This window comes from Emydura macquarii, unplaced genomic scaffold, assembly GCF_026122565.2.
Source record: "Emydura macquarii macquarii isolate MOO-44397 ecotype Brisbane River unplaced genomic scaffold, CSIRO-AGI_Emac_v2 contig_450, whole genome shotgun sequence".
Classification (NCBI taxonomy): domain Eukaryota; kingdom Metazoa; phylum Chordata; order Testudines; family Chelidae; genus Emydura; species Emydura macquarii.
Window position 1 is genome coordinate 8,445,100 of NW_027130587.1, and position 27,165 is coordinate 8,472,264.

Genomic DNA, 27,165 nt, shown 5'->3' on the forward strand with positions numbered 1-27,165 from the left:
CAAATGAGATTTCAGTGCTGCAAGATTCTTTAAACTGAGGATGCTCTTCATGTTTAGTAGCATTGAAGCTGGTATATAATGGCTTTTTGTTACCATCTATCCTATGTGAATCCTCCAACAGAAGTGTTCCACTCATCATCTGAGCCAGTTATTTTAGTATTGTCTGTGAAACCTTCCATCTTTAATTTCTTGCACAGGAGTAGAAAGGAGAGGGAAGGGAGGGGCTCTTCTTCAGGTGTAAGCTTGAAAGCTTGTGTCTCTCTCACCAACGGAAGTTGGTCAGTAAAAGATATTCCCTCACCCAGCTTGTGTCTCTAATCTCCTGGGACCAACACGGCTACAACAACCCTCCATTTAAAATAGGCAGATGCTTTAAAGGATGGTCTTTTTAATAAACTAATGGATGGAACCTTCACTTGTTGGGAAAGAATGGAGAGTATATTTATTTTCTCACTACAAGCTGTTGTCTTAGCGTAGCAGTGAGTGTGTGCATGAGTGACAGTGGGAAAGGGCTAAACAATATAGATCAGGGGAGCCCCAAATCTCTGACGGATGTACCCTCTGTGAAAGATCAGGGTGTCCAGGCTGTGTGTGACACTCCCCACTCTAATCAGCATCACTTCATGAAGTTTTCTAGTTGCCCCTTTGTCTGCCAGATGTCACAGTATTCAGAGCCTGAGATGTGCTAAGTGATCCTTGCATTACATTGAACCGCAATGTGGCACCAGGATTGGGGAGGGAGGGTAGACCTCAGCTGTGATGCTGAACCAAATGCTTTGGGAGCAGAGCAGCAGAAGCTTTAGAAACTCTCATATCCAGAAAAATCTCTAAGTCTGATCAAATTTGCAGTCTTTATCTTTCTTTAATGAGAGTTGAAGCTGAGACATGGGTACAAGTGTATTAATGCTTGGGAGTCTAAACAAGGAGAAACATCCTATAAAAATCCGATAATCCCTCTCAAGAGGGAAATAAGGAGTTTATCTGATTGGTTGCACTGTGCAAAAGCACATCAGAAAAGACACACTAGTCCAGAGAATTTTTTTAAAATCCAGCTTAAATCTTTTTAGTCATTTAAAGGGCACATAAAATGAGCAGCTATCAGTGAAACCAAGGAAGAGCTGATATGCCTGAAAGGAAAATGTTGATGCCACAAAAATATCACAGCACTGTAGATTAAAGAGAGGCCATTTATAATTTTGTATGACAGTGGAAAGCTTTTAAACAGAAGAACTTCTTTATAAAGTATATTCCTCTTAGCTGAGAGCTTGATAAATTGGTCTGAACAATATATAGTAAAACAGAGTTCCATATTTTCCTGTAAATGCAGAACTAAGCTGTGCCTGTATTTCTGCAGATGCAACACTTACAGGCAAGTGCTTTGTTATATCCGATTAAAAATTACTTTCCCAAAATTGGCAGGATAATTCCTGACTAATTTTTCCATTTACCTTTATATAATAATTGATGTGGAAAATACAGTTTGACCATCTGTTAATTCACCATTTACAGAAATTATATCACCTTTCCCCATTGCCTCTGCTCCCTGTGACACATGCACAAAATATCTGCAGTCAGTAGAGAAAGGTACTGTTGATATAAGTAGGACAAGGAAATACATTTGCGTACACAGCCTCATCTTCATCGTTGGCTTGAAATTCGTTGATGTTTGGATTTACCAGCACCATAGTAACAGATTTGAGAGAGGAACAAAGATCCTTTGAATCTACAGGGATGTTAATTCTTTCCCTGCACAGGAGAAAAGGAGACAACATGCTTTTGACAGGAGATGGGATTTGAAATGGGGAAGTATATCTTCCCCCACCTCCCTCCTAGCATTCAGTGGTCTCTCCTCTCCACTTTATCCCTTTCCTAGCCCTTGACATCTGGCACACCTGTCCGAAATCTCAAATGCATGGAGTTTTATAAGCATGTCTTAATATTTTTGGTCAACAGAGTGATCTTGCAACTGCCCTTTCAGTCAGTTGAACAGTTGGTGTGTGTTATTTCAAACTTGCAATAATGCCTGGAAGTAGTTTGTTGTGTTTGTTTGCCACTGAATGTGAATACAACAGAAATCCTACCATGATGGAATTCAGGCCTTGGAAGCTTTGTGGTGAAGTGATAAGATTTTGGACCTCTTAGCGCGCAGGCTTCAAAATACAGCTATTGTTGCAGAGTCCTGTGCTCAAAAACTGGGGATTCCAGCTTTCATGTTCAGAGCTCAGAATGGGTTGCAGTGGAGGGGAGACAATATGGAACCGCAAGATTCTGTTCCGTTCCTCTTTGATTTCATCTGAGTGTCCCCATAGGAACTCGTCTTGCATCAAATTCCTTTAACGGTTCTAATGTGCCTTTATTCGATACCCTTACAGTGACTCATGTAAATTTCGGCATGAATATTTGATCCAGCCTCTGCAATAACTCTACTGTTTAGTTTTACCTTTTTGCTTTTAATTGTTTTTAATCCAACATTTTTTTTCATAATTCTTGGATACTTTGTCGTATTTCTAAACTCTGGTTACTCATCCTCCTAAGAACAGTTTGTGGCCCCTCTGAGTGAGACAGGAAGGGCCCAGATACTTGCCACTAGCCCTCTAACTTCAAGAGGGGGGTGTCAATGGAATGACAGCTTTGCAACCAGAGAAATCACCCCCTCCAGGGGCCCTATCAAGTTCTCCCTTGGGTACCTTGGATGGATTTTAGAAAACTTGTGCATCTTGGATCTTTTTTCTGTTGCATTATGTCCTTTAATGGCCACAGCTTGGGAAGCTGATGGGTGGGTTTCCTGTTCCTGAAAAGAATGGGAACTGTGAAGCCTTTTTAAAAGGAGAGATTTATTATGCCAATGTGTTTGTTCCATTTCTGTAGACAGCCCTTCTAATGATAAAGGCGCACATATCTCAGTGTGATGTAAACAACTTGATGGATGGCCTGCAGTTTATGTGGAGAAAATATTGGAAGCTTTTTATTTATTTGTAAAGCTTCCTAGGAGGCTGAGAACAGGTGGCCTGGTACAGTCATATAGGTATATCATCATTACAGCCAGTTTTGCAGGATACAGACTCAAGCCAACATTTCTATTCTGAAAACAATCAGCTGGCAAAGGAGTGAGAAATGCATCTCAAAGCTGGCAAGCCATTTCTCTCTCAATTACAATTTAAAAACAAAATCAGGAAAGATGGATAATATTAATGTAATAGCTGTTGGTAAATGTATATATTAAAATTGTTCTTGAAACTTGGTTTAAGAAAAAATCATGGTGATTTACTAGCACTCAGTTACACACGTATGTGTTCTAATTGTAATCAGTGCTACTTTGTAAGGTAGAAGGAGAAGGTTAGGATCTAACTATTTTAGTAGTAGAGAATACATTGTGGTATAAATTCTCAAAAGGACAGTCTCCCTTTTGTAAAGGCAAACTACAGTCACACAAACTTTTGTCCACATTTTTGGACCGGCAGTTGATTTGGCAGCTTATTTATTTTGCAGGGGAAGATTTTGCATCTGCAGAAATTGCACTTTGGGGGGAAAAAGTATATGAAGCAGGGTTTGATCCATCATGAAAATTTCAACCAGAACAGTAGAGTTTGCTCCCAATTTAACACTATCAAGCTAAAGAAATGAAATATTGAAAGCCTTCAAAATTTTAATGTTGTAATCTGATGAGGTTAAAATAGCTCCTAAAATAATTTTTTTTTATAAAACGTTGTCCTAATAATGAACCTTTCTGACTCCTCTAGCACATAGGATCACTGGTACCAAATGTGGACTGGTTGGGAGATTTTATACACCTTTAAACCAATGGGAGACTTTCCACTGAGTTTTGGAACAGACCTTTTTTTCAAGGAGGTTGACAAGCCTTTTACATACTTTGCAGCATTCAGCCCCCCTCATCCCACAGTGACTCCTGATTATTTCTTGGCTTTGAGTTGAATGGCACCATCCTGGTTATAGAGGATGGGATATCTTGGTTTATGTGTGCATGTTGTTGCTTAATTTCTTACTATCTAAAATCAGTTACTTGTTTATGGGCAGGCTCATCCAATGGCTGTTAAAGCCAAGGGACGTCTTAATGTTGGATCTGGCATTGAAATGGGCATTGGATCAGGCCAGTATTGCTAGCAACTCTGGGGGCTGGGATACAAGCATGAAAGGTAATTATGCAGCTCGCCTTGAAAATGGTTGCATGGGTTCATTCTTTCGCAGGGAGCTGAGAAGATGGTCCTATGGGGATGTTTGTTATAGAAGCTTAGTGTTGTGAAAGTAGCAAGTATCGATGGCTAACTGATGGTAAATTATCTGACATGATGAACAGAGGATAAAAATGAAGTAAGAGAGAATGAACATCATACCATAGGGGACAACAGGAGTGGAAAAAAAGATCTTGCGTTAAGATACAGAAATGTGAACCAATAGGTGTGGGTGTGCTGCTGATTTCCTGTGTGACCTGGGAAAGTCTTTTAGCCTCTGTCTAGCTTGGTACTTTATCCATAAAAACGGGGGAAATGATGCTTACCATTCCCATGGGGCTTGAGAGAATTAATTAGTTTGCACAGCAGTTTGAGATTCTTAGATAGAGGATGCTATAAGAATGCAAACGGGTATTAGGGTGGCAGTGTTGCCTAGTGGAAAGAACACTGGGTTGGGATGCGGGAGACCTGGATTCTATTCCCAGCTCTGCTCTTGGCCTAGTTGGAGACCTTGGGAAAGCCACTTCCCCATTCTATCTCAGTTTACCCATCTGTGGAATGGGGATAATAATCCTGGTCTTTGTTACAATGCTTTGAGACCTTGTGATCCAGAGATGGCGGAGAATTCCAGTGTTTGCCTTTCCTAAGATTTTTCATGAAAATTTTTCACTGACTTGTAGAGCCTCACCCAATTATGGCGTTACACATAATGCTATTTGCACTTTGAAAATATGCAAACTGCAAATTTCCATGTGTTACCTACCCATCTAATGTAATCTAAACAGAGTATTTTCTATTGGTTTTAGGTACTCAGATATCACAGTGCTAATTTTTCAGTGCAACACTGTTTTAGAATTTACCCGGGACCTAGTTTGGCTTAAAATAAACAAAAGAAAACTTGCTTCTCTCACAGGGTGGCTGCCCTTCAAGAGGAGCTGGGCCCAGCCTCATTGGGGGCTATGTCCTAGCTGTAGGGTGACCGGATAGCAAGTGTGAAAAATTGGGATGTGGGGTGGGGAGTAATAGGGGCCTATATAAGACAAAGCCCTGAGTATTGGGTGTCTCTAAAATTGAGACATCTAGTCACTCTACCTAGCTGAGACTAATCAGCTAGGGATCAGGTGATTATGAAAGCCAGCAAGTGGCTAGGTTGGGGCAGAGAACTGCCAGGGAACAGAGGGGTTCTGGCAGGAAGCCCATGGGCCAAGGGGAGAGAACTACAGGCCCAGACTGGCTCCTGGGGGCGGTTTCCGGGAGCAGGATATGACTCTTGGGCATGTGGTCTGTAGAATGCAAACCTGTAGGGAAGAGGCCCTCACAGAAGCTTTCAGCATAGAGGGAAAGGGTAATTGATGTAGAGTTTGTCTTACAAATTCTTATGCTGAAGAAATTAAGCTGAAGGCCTATGAAAAAAGGATTGGTTCAGACTCTGTGTATGATGTCAGTTTTTCCTCAGCTGGGGAGAGAGGCCAGCAGTGTACAGCTCTTGCATGGAATTTTGTTTTTACATATACCCACTCCCTATGCGTAATGAAATGAGATAAAGCACAATTTTCATGCCCATTCACACTTGGTTACCCAGGTCTTGCACATCTCCGTTACTACTGCTGTTGTTTGCTATTGTTCTGGATGGCTCAGAGAAAAGATAGTGAGACACCCATGTAATTAAAGACTGTATCATAATATACACACACGGTGGGGCTAGGTTGCATGGGCAGCCTACAGCCTAGGATTTCCTCACTTCCGAGTGCTTGGCTTTGCAATCTTAACGTACTTTGCGGTGGGGAGGGGATGTTACTAATATTACAATAGTACTCAGAGGTGGCAGTGAGAATTTGGGGGCCCAGTGTGGCATGTGCTTTAGAAACACTGATGACGATAGCTCCCAGTCCAGGAAAAGAATTTATAGTCTCTAGTAAAGCTACAAAATTGTCTGGGTTGAGAACAGGCAGCTAAACAGCAGAAAAAGTAAATAAGCAGTGATCCGTTATAAATTAGTTCAAACTCATTCAGCGCATAAAGCCTGGAGTCACGAGCCAGTTTTCTGTTTTCTTACATGGGAGGGTTTGAAGCTGTTTGTTTTAGCCTCCAAGCACTTAGGCAGATCTCTTTCCCGTTGCTGAATCACAGTAAACACTCATTGAAAATCCAGCATGTATTCTTAATACAAAAAGCCACAACGCTCTCACTAAGAGGACACCGAGATGTTCCTTTAGACAGGAGGGAGCTTTTAATTGAATCCAAATCACATCACTCATGCTGTGATCGCTGCAAACTGGTACATTTTTAACTAGAAAAAGCATTAATTATTTATTAGCTATGATACTAATTTATCTTGAATGAGTTTTTTAGTACTCTGTGATGTACGTACTGTGAGATCTGGTGATGTAATGATATTGTGTTCCTGCGCTGGAACGATAGCTTTTAGGACTGATAGACTTGGGGATCTGCTTCCTCTGTCTAATAATTTTAATATGCATTCAAATATTTAGTCAGGCCTGCTGCATTCGGTTGCTTATAAGAGAGCAAGAAAGATGGTTATGTTGTTTTTGTTACTAGACTCATTGCCTTTTAGCTAGGAAACTTACTCTTCAGGAGAGCTGTTGACCACTGGTCTTCAGACCCACTGCATTAATATTTAACTGTGCTGGAAATAAAAGCATTGCAACAGTAATAGTACTTTGCATTTATATAGCGCATTTCCCCTGAGGATCTCAAAGCACTTTCCAAACTTTTAATTAAGCATCATGTAATCCCTGTGAAATAGGCCATGTATTAGTCCCATTTTACAGATAGTTAAGCAGAGGCATAAAGAAGTTAAGTGATTTGCCCAAGTGAGTCAGTGGCAAAAGCAAGAATTGAACTGGAGTCTTGACTACAAGTCCCAAGCTCCTTCCTGCTAGCAGAGAAAATGTCAAGGGACCACAGTGCATCTTGCCAGCAATTCATTACCACCGCTCTGAGCATAGCAGCTGAAAAGTTAGAGGTGAAAGGTTTGTTTGAGTCAATCCACTGTGAACGCCCACTGGAAATAGCTTGATGCTGCGTGTTCAGATAACTCTTTCCCTTTGTGTCCAAGGAAGATCTGTGTCTTGATACTGGCTCTGTAGCCCTTTGCCAGTGAAAAGCTACTCCCCCTAGTAAAGAAGAAAATTCCTGTTCCTATATCTGAAATTAGTTGTATAATTTAGCAGCTGTTTCTCCTTAGATGCCCCACATGAAAGTTGCTTTATCAAGATGTAAAGCAGGAGCGCACAGGCAGAGGGACTTGTGCCCACTGCTCAGCTGAGAGCCACTTAGGAGGGTGTCCGTGTACAAATGCATTAGATTATGGTTAAGCAGCTTATGGACATAAAAACACATTAGAACTTTACAGTACACTATAAATTACAGTTTTTGTAGCATTCACAGCCACAATGATAGGTAATTACACTCATTAATCTACTACTAAGAGCATATAAAGTTGCCTCCCAGATGGTACTGTATGTGCTTGTGCTCAGCTGGGAGTGTACAGAGAGAGACAAGAATCTCTCCCCCTAAGTCCTCCTCTCTTTCAATTATGCCTTCTTCTGAAGCGCTTTAATTTTATGATGTTGTTCAGCAGTCCAGGCTTTCAAACATATCCTAAACAGTTAAGATCCACAGTGGAAACATCCTGATACTCTGGTCTCAGACACTTCATTTTTTTAATAAGCTATAGTTGTATACAGACTTAATATGGTAATTAGATGGGCAGTGGGGTCAGTTTTGTTGTCCCATAGCTGATGTATGTATAATCAGTATAGGCCTGATGTTCTGTAGTCCTGGTGATTGTTAGCCTAGGCAGTTTTTCAGCAGACTGTGTAGTTACTTAACTCCAGTGTCCTCCAGCAGAGAGTCACAGTTCATTTTATGTCGTGTTCAGAAGTAATTCCTTTAATGGGCTAGATCCTTCGCTGGTGTGAATTGGAGTAACTTCCCTAGCATCATTGGAGCTACGTTGATTTATGCAACCTGAGCCTTCCTCCCACTGACTCTGTTTCCTTTCTATTTCCATTATACTTTCCTGTATCTTGAATTACAGAGAGGGGCATTCAAAGTGTCTGATTTTTCTCTGTGGGCCTGATCCTAGACCATTGAGGTCACTGGGAGCAGGACTGAATCTTGTACCATTTGCTGTGTTCTATGTCTCTTTTTCATATTTCATCTTGTTCTTCTTTTCTGGACTGAACAGTTTGTGTATTTTAGATCTCTTCTTGTATGACAGCCTTCTCCCTCATGCCTGTCGTCAGTTTAGCTGCATTTTCTCTGGACCTGTCCAGCTCCGCTCTGTTGTCTGCTACCTCTGGCCCCAGAATGAATGTATCGTTAAATGTGAGGATGGCATACCAGAGACTTGTCCACTACCCATGTTAATCTCTTTCACTTTATTTAAAATAGCTTAATATATTTAGGTGTTCACCACTGCCAAGCTTTGAGCGCATGGTGTGGTAGAGCAACTCCTAGATCTGCTAGGGCCTGATCCAAAGGCTGTTAATGTGGGTAGAAAGCGTTTCACAAACTTCGCATACAAGCTGGCTGCTGCTTAGCTCAGAAGGATGCATGAAGGTTCAAGGTGACTGAAGCAGAGAACTCTTGATTTTGCTCATTCTTGAGAACTTTTAAGATCCAGCCACTCAGTCTTCAATGGTTTCAAAACCTTAAATTAAAAAAGAAAATAAAGCCTGTCCAAGGCGGAGCTTACACCCTTGGATGCACGTAGGGTCATCCATGGGTTCTATAGGAGAGGCTAGTATCAATCGGAAGACAGAATCTGGTCCATGTTTTATTTGCCGAACTAATTATAAAACTGACCTTTACAAGTTAAGCCCACAAAAACTGAAACCAGTGTTGCCTGGAGAAAATGACCTACTGGTTTACTTTCCAACCTGGAACTTCGGTTTTTCAATGGTCGGGCTCCTCTTATGTCTAAATCATTTTTACATGTGTTTAAAAAAAGCACGAACATTACCTGTGTCAATGAAGTAGTAGGAGCCAACTGCTGGCCATTATGTATTGCACAAGACATAGTGACAGATGCTTAATCATACTGCAGCCTTCAGTTAAGGCATCCGTCTATTTGCTAAATAGATGTGGTTTCAATGACGCTTGAGCTCTGCCGTTTCCAGGGAATATCTTCGCCGTTACTGACAAATCTATTACCTTGACCGTTAAATTAATATAACACAGAGCCCCTGGCAACACCTTCTGACAGAGGTGAGATCATGAGGCTCCCTTCCCATCCCACAGGGTTCAGTGGGGAGCTGTACTTGGCTGTTAAAGATGTTGTCAATTATTCTGTATTGTTCTGAACCTATTCCATCAATGGCGGTGGGGCTTTCTAATGCTATGCTGGGAACTGTACGTAAATCTGGGAACTAAGTTTATGCGTGTGACAGAGTGCTGGCTGGTAACTCCCTAGGCAGCCTTCTGTCATGCCAGCCCCAGCTAACTAAGGTGCATTAGAGCTCGTTAGGAGGACTGTAGCTGATTGGTGAATGGGAGATAGTTGTCCGCCTAACAGGGCTGAGAGGTTGCTTGTGCCTGATTAGCGAATAGGAGGTACTCCATGCTGACTAAGTAAGGTTTATATGCCGGCTAGAGGGGGGCCCAGGAGCGTGAAGAGGCTCTACCTGTTTCATAGAGAGCAGAGAAGCCCCAGAGGCTGCTAGTCCTAGCCAAGCACTGTATGAAGGTGGTGGATGCACAAACACGCTGTAAATAAACTGCACTGGTGACTGCTAAACCAGAGGTCTTCAAGTCATTTGTGAGCTAGAAGGTGGTCGAAGCGGAGGGGCCGCGGCTGAGCACCCTTACAATGGGATACCCGTTTGTCAGTGGCTACAGAAGTTATATTCCAGTGTCTGTGCCTTTTTCTAGGCATTATCATGGTGATGGATGCTATAGAGGAACCTGAATAGAAGAGGTACTATTTAAAAAAACAGTCTTCATGAGGTAGATTCTGGGCTGCATCATCTCAGAGAATCAAGAATCACCTCAGCATGTGGGGAATCCTTTGGCATCACAGAATCAGTGAACAGGCTCCCAGGGAACCTCCCACACTTTGTGGCTGGCATTAGGATTGCGGCCGGGACAATGGGGGCATCACTGTGACCTCCCTAGTTCCTGCTGATCCCCAGCTGTCTGTGTAAGTTAAAACACCGTATAGTTTGCTGTAATTTATGCCAGGAAAACTACCAGGCACATAGCAGGGTCAAGACAGAGAGAGAAGAAAAGTAGTTTGAAGCCACCTTTATCTTCACCTCTTCATTATTGCACTTTGCACTGCATGGCCATAGTCAAGGATAGGAGAGGAAGGATAGTTTTGTGGTTAAGGCACTGGACTGGGTGAGAGTACTGGGTTCAGTTGTTGTCTCTGACACGGGCTCACTGTGTGACTGTGGGCACTTCCCTTTTTAATATTGCAGCACTTTGGCTCCTGATGTATAAAATGGGGGTGATGATGCTTCCTTTCTTGCACACTTTGTCTGTCATGTCTGCTTAGATTGCAAACTTCTCAAGGCAGGAACTGTCTTGCTATATGTATGTACAGCAGCTAGCACAAGTGGGGCCTCAGTGTTGGTTTGGGCCGCTAGGTGCTGCTGGAATATATATATATATATATATATTTAGATAGTAATTTGGGACCATGTGTTTTAGCTGCATACTCTTAAGAATATCTCTTTAGTCTGAATGAACCAGACCTCCTGGGCAGCCTACATTCTAAAGATGGAGTGTTGCCACTTGGCTAAAGGCTTGGGATTTCATGGCTGTTGCCGGAGAAAGACCTAGATAAAAAGATGCATTGAATGTCTCTGAAATGTGGTCAAGTGATTAAACACAGGAGCAAATTCCATGGCAGGGGCCCACGACTCAGAATGACTTGCCTCCAGTTCCTGTGAGCTGTACCCTTGGTTAATCATGGTTTAACAGGATTAAAATTAAGAGTCTGCCCCAGGATGGGCTCGTATGTAATGGAAATGTGAACCAATTGACTTCAGGCCACGTTGGCTGCTCACATCTAAAGTTCCTGTGCTCCTGCTTTCCTACAAGCTCTGGCACCTTTTGAAGTACTGCAGCAGCATGGGACACAGGGACCAGGCATAAAGTGTAGATGGCTGGGTCAGACCTGTGATTAAAACCTAGGACTCTGATGTCTGAAATGAAGGTTAGACCCGCACTGACGAGCCCACAAGCATGTTTCAGCAGGTGATTTTCTGTGCTGATTTAGACCCTGATCTTGCAGCTGTTTGTCACGGGAGTTGTCTCATTGACTTCAGTGGGGATGAGGTGTGAGTAAGAGCTTCTGACTTCACTGTGAGATGGCAGAGCTGGAGGAACTACCAACTGGGCAACTGAGCTGCCTGATGATGAACAATATCTTTTTTTGGTTCAGCATCGCGGTTGTGTGTTTGTGTACTAACTCAAGCCTACTTATAGGTATGAGATGGGTTCCATCCTTCCCTCCCATGGGCTCCATCCTCTGTTGGCTGATAAGATCTAAAAGTCTCACATTATATGCAGTTCGCACTTCCCCTTCTGTGTTCAGATAACAGATGAGAAATCAGAACTCGTAAGGGCAAGTCCCTCTCCCGGTGGCCCAGGTGGACTGAATCAAGGCCTCATTGCTAACTGGCGGCACAAACGGAGGCTGGGTGAGTGACAGCAAACCAGGATGGCAATGTGCTGAAACAGAGATAAATTGGGGTCCCGCTGAAGATTGTCAGGACAGCAGGGAGTTGTCAGACTTGGACATTTTGGTCAGCTTTCACATACGGCTCCTAGCCTGGGCCTTGCCCTCCTGACAAAACAGCTGCCATTTTGGATTAGTGTCAGAGTCGGTAGAGCGGAGTGATTGCCAGTGCCACTGAATTACTAATGCCATCTGTGTGATGTGATACAGTGTGAATGCTCTCTGAAACATAAAGACAAAATAATAAAAATGGGCTCTCTCATAATACTGCAGGATCCTGTTGGGACTTCTATTTCCCTTCCACACACATCCTGTCTTGGAGCTCATGTAACACTGAGTGCTTTACTACTGCGTTCAGGCATTCAGCAAGCGATTTCATTGTATGGCAGTATTGATGTGAAATTGAACAGCCCTTGTGTTTATTGACTATGGTTTCACTGGTTGACAGCAGTAGCCATGTTATTCATCAAGCTCTTTTGGTCTATTTATTAGATATTATGAAGATTTTCCTTTTCCCCGACAGGACCAGTAGCAATCTCTGCAGTGCAAGCTTATCAGGAATCAATTTAATCTAGTTTCTGATGATTTGTTTATTGGGGGAAGTAGCTGCTGGGCTAATTTCAGGGCACCCATTCCTTGATATCTGTTCTATCCACAAGTGAAAGATAATGAGGCTATGGTAGTGTTCAAGCAGCAGTTTTTCAAAGGCAGTGAAAGCAAAATTGGCTGTCAGTATTTATTGGCGAATTAGTGTTTCCAAAGGCATCCTTTTGCTTGTTCTTTTATAGGGCATTAAGAAATAAGACTTTACCTAAAGTACTTGGGATTGGATTACCAGATTGCATTTTGCAAAGTGCATTGCGGATAGCTGAGCACGTTTAGAAACCAGCTAAACTGCTCTGAGTCAGTAAAATTTCAATCCAGGACGATCAGTGATTTGTGTGCGGGTGGAGGGATGGGTGTTGTTTTGTACAGTTGATTTCTTGTTGGGTTAGTATGTTTTCCTTTGCATGTCGAGGTATTTTCTTGGGTTTATCGAGCTGTGCTGGCAGCAGAGAATCTGAGCGGCTACCCCTCAGAAAAACATGAAGAGAAAAACAGAGCAAAACAAATGTACCTTTATCCCAATTCCCCCTGCAGTTTACAAGTGTTCAGATCAACACAATAGTTCGTCTGAGTGAAGGATCCATACTAGAGAACAGCAATACACAGATGCATATTCTTGTAGGGACCCTCTAGTGCAGTGTGCCTTCAGTGATCTTTGTAAGGTCTTTGGGCAGGGACTGTTACAAAATATATCTTTACAGCACCTAGCACAATAGAGCTTCAGCCTGGTTAGAGCCTTTTAGATGTCAGTGTAATACAGATCATGGTAATGGTGAACAGCCCGGGAGCTGCAGCCGAGGACTCGGGATACAGAGCACCAAATAGTATTTTGTCTGGAGTGGGGCCATCTATGCTTGTAATTCCGGGAGTCTCTGGTTACATCTTTTTCTGAGGGACTGAGAGGATGAGATTCAGTGCTTTAAAAGTGTAACACTGCGATTCTTAAAACTCCTCACTCCAAACTGTGCGACTGAGGCATGACATCCAATTACCAGTTTCCACAGACTTTTTTTTTTTTTTGATTAATGTTGTGAACGACCAATGTCTATTATTGTCTCAAGCTTTGACTTTGGTGATATCCACCTGGGAAGGCTAGAGCCTCTGGCCTGGCTGGCTTGCTTGTTGAACTTGATGATTCTTGTAGGAGCTCTTCAGTTGAACTGGAATCTGTTGGTGCATCAGGATAGCAGTAGAAATTTAAGGAGAAGCTGTCAAAATTTACCAGGGCTAAAATTTTAACTGCTGATTTTTTTAAAGTCATTTTTCTTCTGTTGACAGCCAACAATTTCTGGTCCTCAGAACAGAATTGACAGTGTCCTAGTGCAAATAGCAATAACTCTTCTGAGTGACTGTCATAAGAAGCCCAGGATGCAGTTGTGTTTGAGAAACACAGGGTGTCCTGTTCTGCCCCTTGGTTCTATTATTGTGCACAAGCATGGGATTGAAATATAGAGTCCTCTTAGGAGAGCTGATCAGCATCCTTTTGTATTTCAAAAGAGCAGAGCAAACAGATGGAGCAGAGGGAATGTGTGTACTCAAGCCACTGACTGCAGTTTTCATTTCAGAGGTGTCAGGTTTTTGACAAGATTTTTTTTTATAGCCAGATACAAGTTTGGATGATTATACTTCAACAGAGGTGCAACCGAGGACGAAATAAACCTCCTGAAACAAAGGTTTGAGCTAATCTGCCAACCTGGAAGTTAAATCATAGGCTCTAAATTCAAGACTCTAGTGCCATCCTTCCATCACTGGAGAGAGGATTCCAAGCTGAAAAAATTAGGATCTGAATTAAGATTTGGAACTTCCCTCTAAAGTTTGCTGGAGTTTTATTTTGGACCCACTTTTAGTTCTAATGCCAGCAGCACCATGGCATGTTCCTATTTTAGGTCCTGGGAGTGGATTTTAAGTGGGGGGGGGGGAGAAGAAGTTGGTGTGGTTTTATAGTTGCCTAATTAAGAAATTAAAGAGTGACCTAAATGAGTTTCTGAAATCCCAGGTTTTTTTATGGGGAGGGCAGTCATCGGGATTGAGGATATTCAGGATGTGAGTAAAACTAAGCATAAGTTGTGTTGCCATGATGGCCATGGAGGAATCAGCTGGAGGAAAGGGAAAAAGAAAAAAGATTCAGAATAAGCTTTCCTGTCTCTACACTGAAGGTTTAAAAGGGACAAAAAAAAAAAAAAACCCCATAAATGTAGCTATTTATATGGCTTTATATTTTATTGAGCTTCAGATCTCTGTTCTGCGTAGAACAGTAGAAGTACATGCCCTATAGTCTATAATAGTTATAGAACCCTAAAAATGAGTCTGTAGTCCTACTACACTTCAGCAGGTTACATTCACCTCACCCCTGCATGTGCAACGAACAAGGAAGCAAAATGCTTCTAAATGGTTTTGGAGACAATGTCTAATGTTTTAGCAAATCTTTGCAGCTTATGTTTTTACATTAGTCATTTTCTTGAGTCAGACATCCCTGCTGCCTGTTAAGTAAACATAGAAAGCATAGATTATGAGTTAAGAGTATCGACAGCATTTCAAGTGCTATCAGAGAACATTTAATTCAGTTTAATTTTGTGATAAATCTCATGTTTAATCCTCTGGTTGCTCCGTAGTCATGTCTGTATTGATCTTTTCTGAATGACTGCGTACAGTTTAATAAACTTTGCCATTAACCCAAGGTTTCTAAAGGAGAGATTGATCCTAGTATCATCTCTGATAGAACCAATAAGTACCTGAGCATCATCTAAAACATTTGCATTAAGATGAAGGTAAAAGAGTACAGTGAACATGCTGTTTATTAGGGAGGGGAAGGAGTTTGGGATCAGAAAGCCTAGGCTTGTCAAAGTCTCCTCAAAATCGGTAGCAGATCTTGGCCTCGTTGATTAACACTGACACATCCTTTCATTTCTCAAGTCAGTCTTTCACATGGAGCAGCCTCCTTCCTTCCCCTCTCCCAACCATAATCACAGGATCTAATTTATTCCATCTCTTCAGCTCCAGGCGTTTGTTTTGTCCAGTTTTCTGAGGTCGTTTTGACTTAAATTTGTACCATGAGCACTGAGTAGACTTTAAACATGTGCGGGTTCAGATTTGTTTTCAACCCTGCTGTCAAACGATAGGGAGTGCCTTTGCTAGATGACATTTAATATGGGGAATTGAAGGGAACATGGGATTCTGAAGTTAAAAAATTTAATCTGTTACCATACTTGGTACAACATTTAAAAAAAAAAACAAAAAAAAAAAAGCTTCTCCTATAGCACAGTCCCACGGTCCTTCCTCACAGGGCTAATCTCACTGACTTTTCATGCAAATAAAGGCTGCGGATTTGTGCGCTTAGGCCTCGGCCCAGCAAATATTTATGCACCTACTTTACATCGTGCACATGAATAGTTCCTTTGAAGTCGGTGGGATTACTTCACCAAAGCCTAATTTTAAGGGGGAGGGAGACTGAAGAGAGATTTCCCCCTCCCTCCCCCCCAACTTTCAGCCAGAAGGAGCAGCGATAGTGCTTTCCAAAACTCCAGTTTTCACGCTGGTTTGGAGGAGATGAGAGAGGCGTGAGGAAGGTTGAGCTCCCAGAACCACAAGTCCTGCTGTCTGCAGTCCCTCCTCCCCTGCTGAAAGCCGCCTCACCTCAGGAAAGAGCTCTGCTCAGCCAGCTGCCTGCCCAAAGACCCAGCCGCGTTGTGGGGTGGGGTGAGAGAGAGAAACAGAAGGAAGGAAGGCCCTTATAGGAGGGAGAAGAAACCCATGAGGTGAGTCAAAGGTAGTGTGTGCGGAACCACTGGTGTGGATAAAGGAGTTGGAGGGGAGAAACAGAGACCCTGCCTGTCATGGAGGAGGGGAGACACAAGAAACCCCCTCTGGCATGGAGCGGGATAGAGGGCGGTGGATGGGAGATGCAGGCCTCCCCACCCCCAGCATGAAGGGGATGAGGGATAGGGATGGAGGAAGGGAGATGCCAGGAGCCCTCTGGTGATTGGTGGGGTGATAGGAAGATTAGGGAGCCTGTGGTTGGTAGGTTCCCTTGGGGGACAGATGGGGTGAAGGAGTGAGGTAACCTCGGGGAGGGATTCTCAAAGGTGTGTGGCTGTATGCGTGGGGGGGGGGGGCTTGATGGAGACTGTAAGGGAAGAACAAAGGAAGAAGGAACCAAACAAAGGAGTCTCTACGGTTTTAGGTTGTTTTAAAACATTCTGATAAAATACACAAATACTTGGTCATGCGTTCTGTTTAACAAACGCACACAGGACGTACAGCTGCAAATCTACACTGCGAAGCTGCTGGCAGGTAAACTGTGCTTCTGTTGGGAATAAAGTTCCTCTTTTCATGGGATTCTTTCACCCCCAACATTTGGGTCAGGATTACTCCATTGCTACTTGCAGGTGTAAAGCTAACCACATGTGCAAGACAGGCCCCTCAGTGTGTCCTTAGAATGTATGGTTGGATCTGTACTTGGGTGCTGAGTGCTCTCAGCTCCCCTTGATTTCAAAGCATACATGCAAATGATCACCGAGGGGACATCTAGATAGCGAAAAATAAAACCCACACTAGGAAGTCTCAGAGCCTGGCTCCAGTGGCCCAGGCTCATGCTGCAGGGCTGAAAACTGCAATGTAGATGCTCAGGTTGGATCCCGGGCTCTGAAATCTGGTGGGGCTCCAAAACCCTCTCCCCTTGCTGGGTTTCAGATCCCGGGCTCTGGCCTGAATGCGAATATCTACACTCCTATTTTTAGCCCCACAGCACAAGTCCCAGTTAGTTGACCTGGGCTCAGAGACTCGCAGCTGCAAGTCTTTATCTTTTTTTGGTCTCTTTTTTTCTGTGTAGACATACCCATAGGGTCTGAAACCTGAACCACTGAAGTCAGTGGGAATTTTGGCACTGACTTGAATAAAAGCAGGAACGTGCCTTTTATGTGTAGTTTACACAAACAGTTTAATCAATCAGTTTTATCTGTGTAAAATCCAAATCTGTATTTCATTACACTACATCCAGTAATCCACCAACCCACTCCCACACACTAAAAAGAATTTATCAGGAAGGTCAATAGGAGAAAACCAATTTGAAGTTCCTAGACAAAGTGGCCATGAATCTGAAAATCATTAGGAGTCGGGGGATGCAGAACGTACACTCACTTTCAGAACACCAACATTTTTAAACCCCCTTGACTATATTTTGCCAAAGTTCTTAGGAAAAAAAAGCGACCCATAAAAATGTCAAGGAGATGGATTTCATTTCCCTTTGAAAACGTTAGTGAGCGGTGTTCAAAACTGGGCTTACAATAGAGAGAGAGAGCTTCAGTCCTAACTACGCTTGGCAGACATTTTAAAATGAAAACTTACAAGAACAAGATAGAAATTTTGAGTATATACTTAGTTTATTCTCTCCTGGGGTGGGTAATGGCACTAGCAACTCCAGAGTCAGGAGGTGAAGATCTTTTTGCTTTTAAAGCAGTGCAATTGAAAAAAGAGCATTGAGATCTTTAATGGCTAGGAGTAGAGTGGTTTCCTGTTTTATTTCTCATCCCGGAGATGGCAGCTCCAGCGGGTAGAACTTCTTGGTACCATGTGCTTTGGGTTCATTGATGAATTGGAAGGAAGAATGTTCGTTCCTGAGTTAACCAGCGCTACTGCTGCAGAACCTTTTTTTGTTCCTCCTATCTAAGGGACTTATCTGGTCCCACTACTATAATATCTGAGCATGTCACAATCTTCAATGTATTTATCCTCACAACATCCTTCTCAGGCAGGGAAGTACTATTAGTCCCATTTTGCAGATGGAGAGCTAAGGCAGAGACTACGTGAGTTGACCATGCTGACACAAAGTCTGTTGCAGAGCAGGGACTTCAAGCCAGGTCTCCGAATCCCTAGGCTAGTGCTCCCTGAACCATTCTTCCTTGTAGGCTTGTACGCCTGACCCTGTGCATTGCAGAATATGAGATCGGATCAGATCAAACAGAAGAGCTTTGGGTACAAGTTAATAAGCAATTTAGAAAACAAATGTTGAATGCTAGTGGTTTCCTTCCATATGTGGATATATTCTTGTTTTAAGGTTCAAATTCTTTTCAATGCAATGTAACTCCAGATAGAGGCATGGCATTAACTAGTTTTTGCTTGAGGCGGCTTTTTACGGAGAGACGGCAGTTCTGCTGTTTTCTGTAGAAGAAATGTTGCAGGTTCAGTCAAGACAACCTGATAGAGGATAGCTAAAGGCTGGAATGAATCTAAGTATTGCTCAGATAGTAGTATTCTCAGTTTCTATAGTTCCTTGTGAGCCTGCTGTAGATGTTGGAGAAGGTTTTGACTTGAGATGCTCAATTTTGCAGATGCAAACATACTAAATATGCAGCCCTACAAAGTTGCTTCTGGCTTCTGAGTGGCTATAAACATGAAATATTACAGAAGTTGCTTTTTCCAACCACTGAGTGGCCATAAACATTAAATTACATTTCACTTAAAAAAAAAAAAAAAAAAAAAAAATTTCCCAGCCAATGAGTGGCTGAAAAGGTTGACTATTTGCAAAAGAAGTCACATTTCCAGCTGCAGCATGATCTTAAAGTGTAGCTCTAATTGAACCATTTTCCCTCTCCCTTTTCGCACAGTTGGTTTTTCAAGTTCTGTGCATGTAACAAAACCAAAACACTTCTCAGCCTTTGCCTTTTATTTGTGCATGCTTTTGTACCCATTGACTGAGGATGCCCTGTCTTAAACACAGGATGGGGAGGGGAGAACCATGTTTCCCTTCTTGGAGGTGGTTTGATAAATACAGCCAGAGTCTCAAGAGGTTTTTTGGCCATTAGTAACTCTGAGTCTAGAAGCATCCCGAGCCTGGAACTGAAAGGAATGGTTTGGCTTACGTCAACCTAACTCTGTAAGTGACTACACTAAAATATCACTCCTTCCAATGTAATTCACCCACTCCACCATCTTAATAACTCCACTTCTGAGAGAGGTGTACAGGCAACGTTTATGTAGTTAGGTCGATGAAGTGTCAGTGTAGACACTGCATTGCTTACATCGACTGTTGCTGCCTTTCAGAAGCCATCTCTCACTGACAATTAAATCAGTGCAAGTGCTTCTGGTGGGGGACGACACACCTTCAACACAAGGAGCGTAGTATGGATATGCAAAAACCATTTAGTTACTGTGTTGGCTGTACATCTCCGTAACATAGATCGAAAGGGTATGTCTGCACTACAAAAACAAGTCTGATTCTACAGTACTTTGCACTTAGTTTCTTAAACCCTGTTTCTTACACATCTGCAAAGCAGCTGCAGAACACTGCCCCCAAAGTTTTTGACTGGAGGCTTTGACCTGGTAGGATCTTATGCCCACAATGCACAGATATAGGTCTGCAGTACCAGGCAGTGATGAAATAGGTGCACTATATTGAGTGCTAATCGGTACTGCTGGGTCTTATCCTTTTAGATGCTCATTGTAACCAATGGGATTTGTTCCACACCATACAGGATCCATCTCTTAATCCCTCCTTTTTATGAGCACCAAATTGACCCTCAGAATGCCCCTTCTTTCCTAGAGAAAGAGAATTCTAATACCTTCCTCTTTCACCACTAGATCTCAAAGCATTTTACAAAGAAGGCCTGCATCGTGATCCCCATTTTACAGATGGGGAAACTAGAAAATGCTGAGTTCCAGTTTACTATGCTTTTGGTGATTCCCACAAACAAATATTTCCATCCTTTTTGCAAGTATATTGTATGAGTCCCTTTCCCAATGGGATTTTTAAAAAATTCTATAGAGGTCCTGGTTCTGTTCTCAGGGAAACATGTTACAATGGCTCCCAATAAATTCACTGATGCAGGATCAGGTTCATGATGCCTGTGTCTGGTCATGTTTGTGTGCTCTCTCTCTCACTGGCTTATTTTCTAATCATTGTGTTTTTGTTTAAAAATACATATTTTCATCATTCTTGCTTGCGTGTGTGCGCCACGTGCCAGGAAGAGCAATAGTGTTAAGTTGTTCCAAGAGAGAGAAAAAATTTAAGAGGAATAGGAGACTACAGGGATTTGGAAGGGAGAAAGGCCAACATGGAGTATTTTAACATTACGTCAGCTTAGATTCTTGACCCAAAACACAGAAGGGAGCTTTGAAAATAATTCAGGCATCTTATTAAAAAACAAGAAATCTTGATTACTGTTCAGTATTATCTGGATGCTTTTTGGTTCTGGTGGGAATTCTAACAGCTTGGGAAATGTAATGTAAGGCATGATCCATGAGCAGCTATTCTAAATCTGTGCAAATGTCCTTCTCTTGGCTCATTTCTGTAATGCATATAATCATTTGTGTATCCGTCCAAGGAACTGGATAAATCCATACTGGATGAAATCTGTCCTTCCCCCTCCAATACAGACACAGACAGAGTGGAGGAGTCCCTGCAGGTTTTATTTTCTGGGATACATGAAATATCATGAATTGTATGGAATACATGAATTGTATGGCATTTCTATTTCACCCTCTCTCTCATATTTAGACATTTAATTTAGTCCTGCTTAGTATGTGGATAACCCTCTAGTCCTATTTGGAACCTCTGTGTCTTCAGGTGTTTGGCAGGATAGCTGGTCTCTGGAGATAGACTGAGCCCAGCTCCCCTGTACTGGAGCAGGTGAGCCTAATGTAGCTCATTAAAGATGATTGGGTTACACCTGGGCCTATTATGGGCTGCTACTAGGCAGCTGGGCAGAAAGGATGGAGGCAGGCTGAGCCCTAGCAGCAGAGACTGAAGCAGCCTAGGCAGCAAGGCCCTTAATGGAGGGCAGCTAACTCCTGCGGTAAGTAAGTCCCCAGGGCAGCAACCCTGCGGCTGCTGCTTCAACGGGGAAGAGAGCTGGCTGGGGCTAGGAAGCTGTCAGGAGCTGGAGTGCCAGAGATCCCTGGGCGGGTGGCCCTGAACCCCGGGGTCCAGATATTGACTTAAGCCTGTGTTCTGTTGGTTTGTTTTAACCTTTGTTATAAAAGAATAACCTCCTTGACTGGCACTGGGAGTGGCAATGCATTCTTGGAGATGGAGTGCAGTGGCAGCCCCGAGTGGCAAGGGGGAAAAGGCTTTCTGAAAATCTCTTACTAGAAGTTTGTGTGAAGCATGAGTCTATGAAATGGGATGACCCCGCAGAGAAGGAGCAGCAAAAGTTTGCAACCTTATCTTTGCACTAATCAAAGCAGCAGTACAGGGTGTCCCTGTGGATTTCTTTTTGGTGAGTGCAAAGAGGGCTCAAATTCATGTGCCTTCTGTTCCAAATCTGTTTCATGGTTAATTTCTCCCATTCAGGTTCACGCCATGTGGCTCCTTTCTCCTGAGGCTTGGAGATCACATTTTATCCTTCAGTTATGTTGCACTCTTGGAGGGTACTGTGGCAATAAACTTAACTTCTTCTTTTAAGATTTCCTGACAGGGTCCCTTTTTTATGGGTGTGGTATTCCGAATTTGGAGTGCAAAATGCTGAAATGGAAAATGTGGACATTTATAGTCAAAACAACTGGGTATGTTGAAACAAACATTCTTTCTGTTTCAAATCAACATGTAGTTTCATCATGTTGATTTGAAATGAGATTTTATTATTATTATTTAGGCTCTCCCCAGAGAAAAAACAGTTTCCAATGGAAAGTTCTTTCTCTCAAATTTTTGTTGTGCTCTAATTAGCACCCAGACTTATAATTGATTTGAGGAAACTTTTAGAGGTCTGTGTAAATTAGCACAATTTTAGCTGCTGCCCAGAAGTGGGTGGGTTTCAGTGGTGAATGATGTCGTGTATGGTTTGGATGTAAGTTTAAAATCATAATTTATTTTGGGATCCTATTGGGGCAAAAGGTGCTGTATTGAATGTGAGCATTATTATAACTATGCAACTAATGTGTGGTAGTACAATGGGCTAATTCACCTTTCTCTTTCTGTCTAATCTATTATCATAACTGAGCAGTGAGAGAGAGCAGTGAAACCCTATCTGTTGGCATGAAGACTTGAAGCAGACCTCTTTAGGAAATCTTTTCTCCCCACGCCCTTTTTCTTTTCTTTCATTCCTCAAACAAAGAAAATAAACACTTGGTGAGAATGTGTCTGTGCCGCTTGCATAGTATATCAAGCACATTTAGTTAAGGCCTAGCACTGTGAAATAAACATGCTGCCATTGGGAATAGATTTCCCTTTGCTCCAAGAGCTACGGACTATGTAAACAGACTTGGAGGTGTGGATTGTATAAGATCTGATTCTGGTTAAGTGTTGTCTTACTCAAGGCATTCCTGTCACACACAAGCTGTTCAGAATCATGGCCCAAATTCTTCCTTGACTTACATATGTGTAGTCACAATGGGCCAGATCCAGAGCTCTTATAAACAGGCGCAGTGTTGTTATACATGTTATTTTATAATGTCATTTATAATATATTTTGTCCCAGAATGCTTTACGAAGTGAAATAACACATTTGCAGAGTTGAGGGAGAAAAGCGGCATAAAGGAGGGAAAAGAGAGGACTTAGCAAAGGAGATCTGGAAAGACTAGAAGAATTCAGGAGGTGCAGATAAAGAAGGAGAGTCTCTCCCAGACAGCAGAGGAGAAGGCAAACTTGGGAGAAGTGGTGAGACCAGTTTTAGGTATTTGTGTTGATGGCAGAGTTGACAATGGCTTACACTAGTAAAAAGGTGGGGAGCAACAGGTTTAGGTGTAGGGTGACCAGATGCCTCTATTTTATAGGGATAATCCAAATATTCAGGGCTATGTCTTATATAGGTGCCAATTACCTCCCACCCCCTGTTCTGATATTTCACACTTGCTATCTGCTCACTCTATTTAGGTGGGATAGGCATACTCTGCCTTTTGGGTCTGTAATAAAGGGGCAGTTGCAACAATATCTCAAACTACGCTAGGGATGTTTGTGTGAGCTCTCTGGGTTTAGTTGTGCCTGCGCCAGCTCTCTCGTTCCCTAAAGTTAATCAAACCTTTTGCTGCAGCCATGCCCCCAGCTCCTTGCCTCCGCTCAGACTCTCTTATCTGCTTCCAGTTTCAGGCCAGGATGTGTTTTTTCTTCTGCTCCTCCAGAGGGAGCCAAGCAGTGGTAGACATAGGAACATAAGAATGGCCATACTGGGTCAGACCCATGGTCCATCTAGCCGAGAATCCTGTCTTCTGACAATGGCCAATGCCAGGTGCTTCAGAGGGTTTGAATTGAACAGGCATTCATCAAGTGATCCATCCTGTCGGCCCTTCCCAGCCTCTGGCAAATAGCAAACCCTGTCCAACCGGCTAACATAAATGGATAGTGGATAGTAGCCTCCTCTTGCTGGCTAGGAATAGCAGTGTCTCTGTCTCTCCCTCTCTCCGATCCCCTCATCCATGACTTTCTCTTTTTCTGTCTCATTTTGAAAAGGGAGCAGGACGTAATAAGGAAAGGGGAGCTGCATCATTCTAGACTGTCTGCTGATGGCTGGGTCTGGAGGGACTGTTGCTCAAATGTTGAGGCTCACTGAGGCGCTGCTCTTCCCATGGCGTGCCAAGTGTACTGGTGTATTGTACCTCCTGGACCCTGCTTAATCAGCCCTCTGCCATGTCTTTCCTTTCTCCCCAGCAGTTGAAAAGAGAGGAACAAAGGAATTGCCATAGCAGAACACATCCAGTGATCTATGCAATCTGTTGTTCTGTCAGACAGTAGCCTATTTCACAGGCTTCCAAAGCAGAAGGGGGGAAAAAAAAACCCTCATATCAAACCTTTTCTGGAGAACTCTAGCAATAGGATGGGGCATATGGGCCATGGAGCAGTTGGTCCTAAAGCCTGAGGGCCGTCAGCCAGTGTAACACACACTATCCAGATACGTCTAATCTCGTCTTTTATTTTTGTGTATTCTGGCTACACCACTTCCTTCCCCTGCCAGTCAGTTCTGCAGATGAAGAACTGGAGTAATGTCTTATTTTTCTAGGGGCTAAATCCTGGTGAAATTGAAGGTAGTTGGAAATTTTGCCTTTGACTTCAATGGGATAAGACTTTAGCGTCCGCACTCGGTTATGAGTCCTACACAACGTGAGCCAGCAAAAGGCGGGCACCTGTTCTGGAGTAACTTGATTCGGGTTTTTGTATTGAGCTTTCTTAAGTTCGTACAAAATGAACCCAGCAAATTGGATTCGAGGCCCATTTCATAACTGCGAGCTGCACATGTGCGCTGCGGTCTTGTCTCTTTCTAGCAGTGAGCAGAGCATATCACTTCTTTCTGGAGAAGGCACCAATTGTCTCCTCTTTCAGAGGATTAATCATGACCTGTTGAGGCTACTGAAAGACTCAAAATACTTAAGGTCCCATGTGCTCACTTGCCATGGTTGTACACTGAGATATGCCCTTACAGGTATATTCTACTCCAAATAATTAACTAACTAGACTCTCTGCATAGGGATGGCTGTAAACTCAACAGAATTGTTGGCAAACTTGACTCAGATATTGGGGTTGTGTTTAAAAGATTAACCCAGCTGTAACTGGGCTACCCTTCAGAGCACCAGGAAATTATGGCCCAGCCAGCAGCTCTCATTTAATGCTAATGGGAGTTAGGCACTTCTTGATGGAAGTATTAGCCCCTTGAGATGTTTTATAAATTTGGAATTCTGCCACTGTTGCGTTTAGAGTCCTAGCAACAGAAACATTCCTGCAGAAGCTTTCTCGTGGTTAGGGGAATGTTTTTCCCCACTAAAGTCTCTCCTCTCTCCTCCTCCCCTTTGGAATTTACAGTGGGTCCTTCTGACAGTAGTTTTAAGGCACAAACACTAAATACTGTAGCCTAACAAAATCCCTGGATGCAAGTACGATAGGGTTGATGTAAGTGTTTCTCTTAAACCAGTAGATTGTATGCTGACTTGACGGACTAAAGAAATGTCTTAATGATAAAAAGGTGTGATGATTGTGAGCTCAGATATAGCATGCTTTCCTTCATAATGAAGCACTTCTTGTTTGAGTGCCCTGCAGTGTATGAATTTTAATTCTGGCATGTCTAATTATTGTGAAGGTTATCGGTGGAAAACTTGCCAATGTATTTCAGTACTGTTCACCCACAAGTTATTGAGCTAAATGCTGCGAATACTGGGTGAGGTTCTCTAGCCTGAGTATTGCAGGAGGTTAGACTAGATGGTGACAGTGGTTCCTTCTGAGTTAAAAATCTATTCACCAGATCCTCACTTGGTACAAATCGGTATAGTGCGTACTACTAAAGTCAATCTTCAGTGAAATCTGTAGAATTATGCTGATTTTTACACCAGCTGAGGATCTGACTTTTATGAATCTGAAAAACATCTGCCAGAATATGACATCTTAGGCAAGGGGATGTTATTTTAGTGGGCACGGGTAGATAAGGTAATGCTTCTTCCTTTCACAATACCATATTAAGTATAATTTACCTAGCTGCTATATAACTAGGATTGGAAGGATTAGATTTTAATGGTAGATGTTGATTTCATCATACATGCACAAACTGACACACAAATATTTCCATCAATGATAACCAAAATTTACAGATTAGCAGCATTTGTCTTACTTTGCCTGAGAACTTGTTCGTGTTTGGTTTAAGGCTATTGACCTTGTATGTTTTGACATGAGATGTTGACAATTTGTCTGTTAATGGCTATAACGCTTTAATTGTCTGATTCTGAACATCTACTGTCATTCAATAATTATTGTCTGACCCCGATGAAATTCTCTGCAACTGTGCACATTTAAATAGATTATTTTTAAGCATTTTAAAATTTTTAAACATTGATATTATTTGTCAAAATTATTTTAAAAATGGTTTTTTTAATTCTGCCAAGCTTATATGTAATGCTTTTTTTCAATACTGCTCAAAGCTCTTTACACAGGGGAAGGATGGGGGAGATTAAAGGACAGAGAGGTAAAGTGACTTGATCTTAAAGCCTTTTCACAAACATGGATTAAGGCTACTAACTCTCCTGTGAAATGGATAAAACTGAGGCACAGAGAAGCTAAGGAACTTGCCTAAGGTGCCTTAAGTGAATGGCAGATGTGGAAATAGAACCAGAGTCCTTGTTCCGAATCCTCTCTGACTGTAAAATGCTCCCTGTTCTTTTCAATATTAAAGGTGACTAGTGACCGTCTCCAGTTTAACTAAATCTCTTGATGTTTTTAGGTATAAAGTTTGTGAAGCACCTGGTGTTGAAGTAAGCATTTGGGGAGAGTTTTCTAACAAAAGCTAAACAGATGGTAAGGGGGGTTGTGTTCACTGATGCAGGTCAGAAAAATTTGGCTGGTTTCTTGTACAATATTTTTGGCAGTATCCAGGGTATTTTTTTATCTGGTTCTGAACCCGTGTGTTTCAAGGGGACCAGTGGCACCAGAGAGCTTTCTCATGCTCTATTTTTGTGATTCCCAGCTTGCTGCGTTAGCAGTTGTAATGTTGATGTTCTAATAAACAGAAATCTCAAGGCTTCACGACCAGATCGCACGGAACCTCGAGCTAGGAAAACTGGTGGCTTTTGTCGTGGGTGTGCAAGATCCAATCAGCCTGATATGTTAGCAGAATATGCTCACAGTGCTACGCCATCTAAATGGGCTTGGCAGAATTCAATTTTTATTTTTATCACTTTGACAAATATCTATTTCTAAGCATTGATTTTTATCTATTTACACTTTTAAAGTTGTGGGTAATTATATGGGGTGAA

The 27,165-nt window shown here is 42.4% G+C and overlaps 1 protein-coding gene across 10 annotated transcripts in view; it reads left to right on the top strand.

The window, feature by feature from the left end:
* Positions 1-27,165, top strand: part of AUTS2 (activator of transcription and developmental regulator AUTS2) — an 881,418-nt gene that overhangs the window by 223,140 nt on the left and 631,113 nt on the right. The window contains exon 1 of one of the 10 annotated variants that reach the window (XM_067537917.1): positions 21,213-21,296. The exons of the other annotated variants lie outside the window; for them this stretch is intronic. The gene's annotated coding sequence lies outside the window, so the exon portion shown is untranslated. Of the gene's footprint in view, positions 1-21,212; positions 21,297-27,165 lie in introns of those variants that run through there. 10 annotated transcript variants of the gene reach the window in all.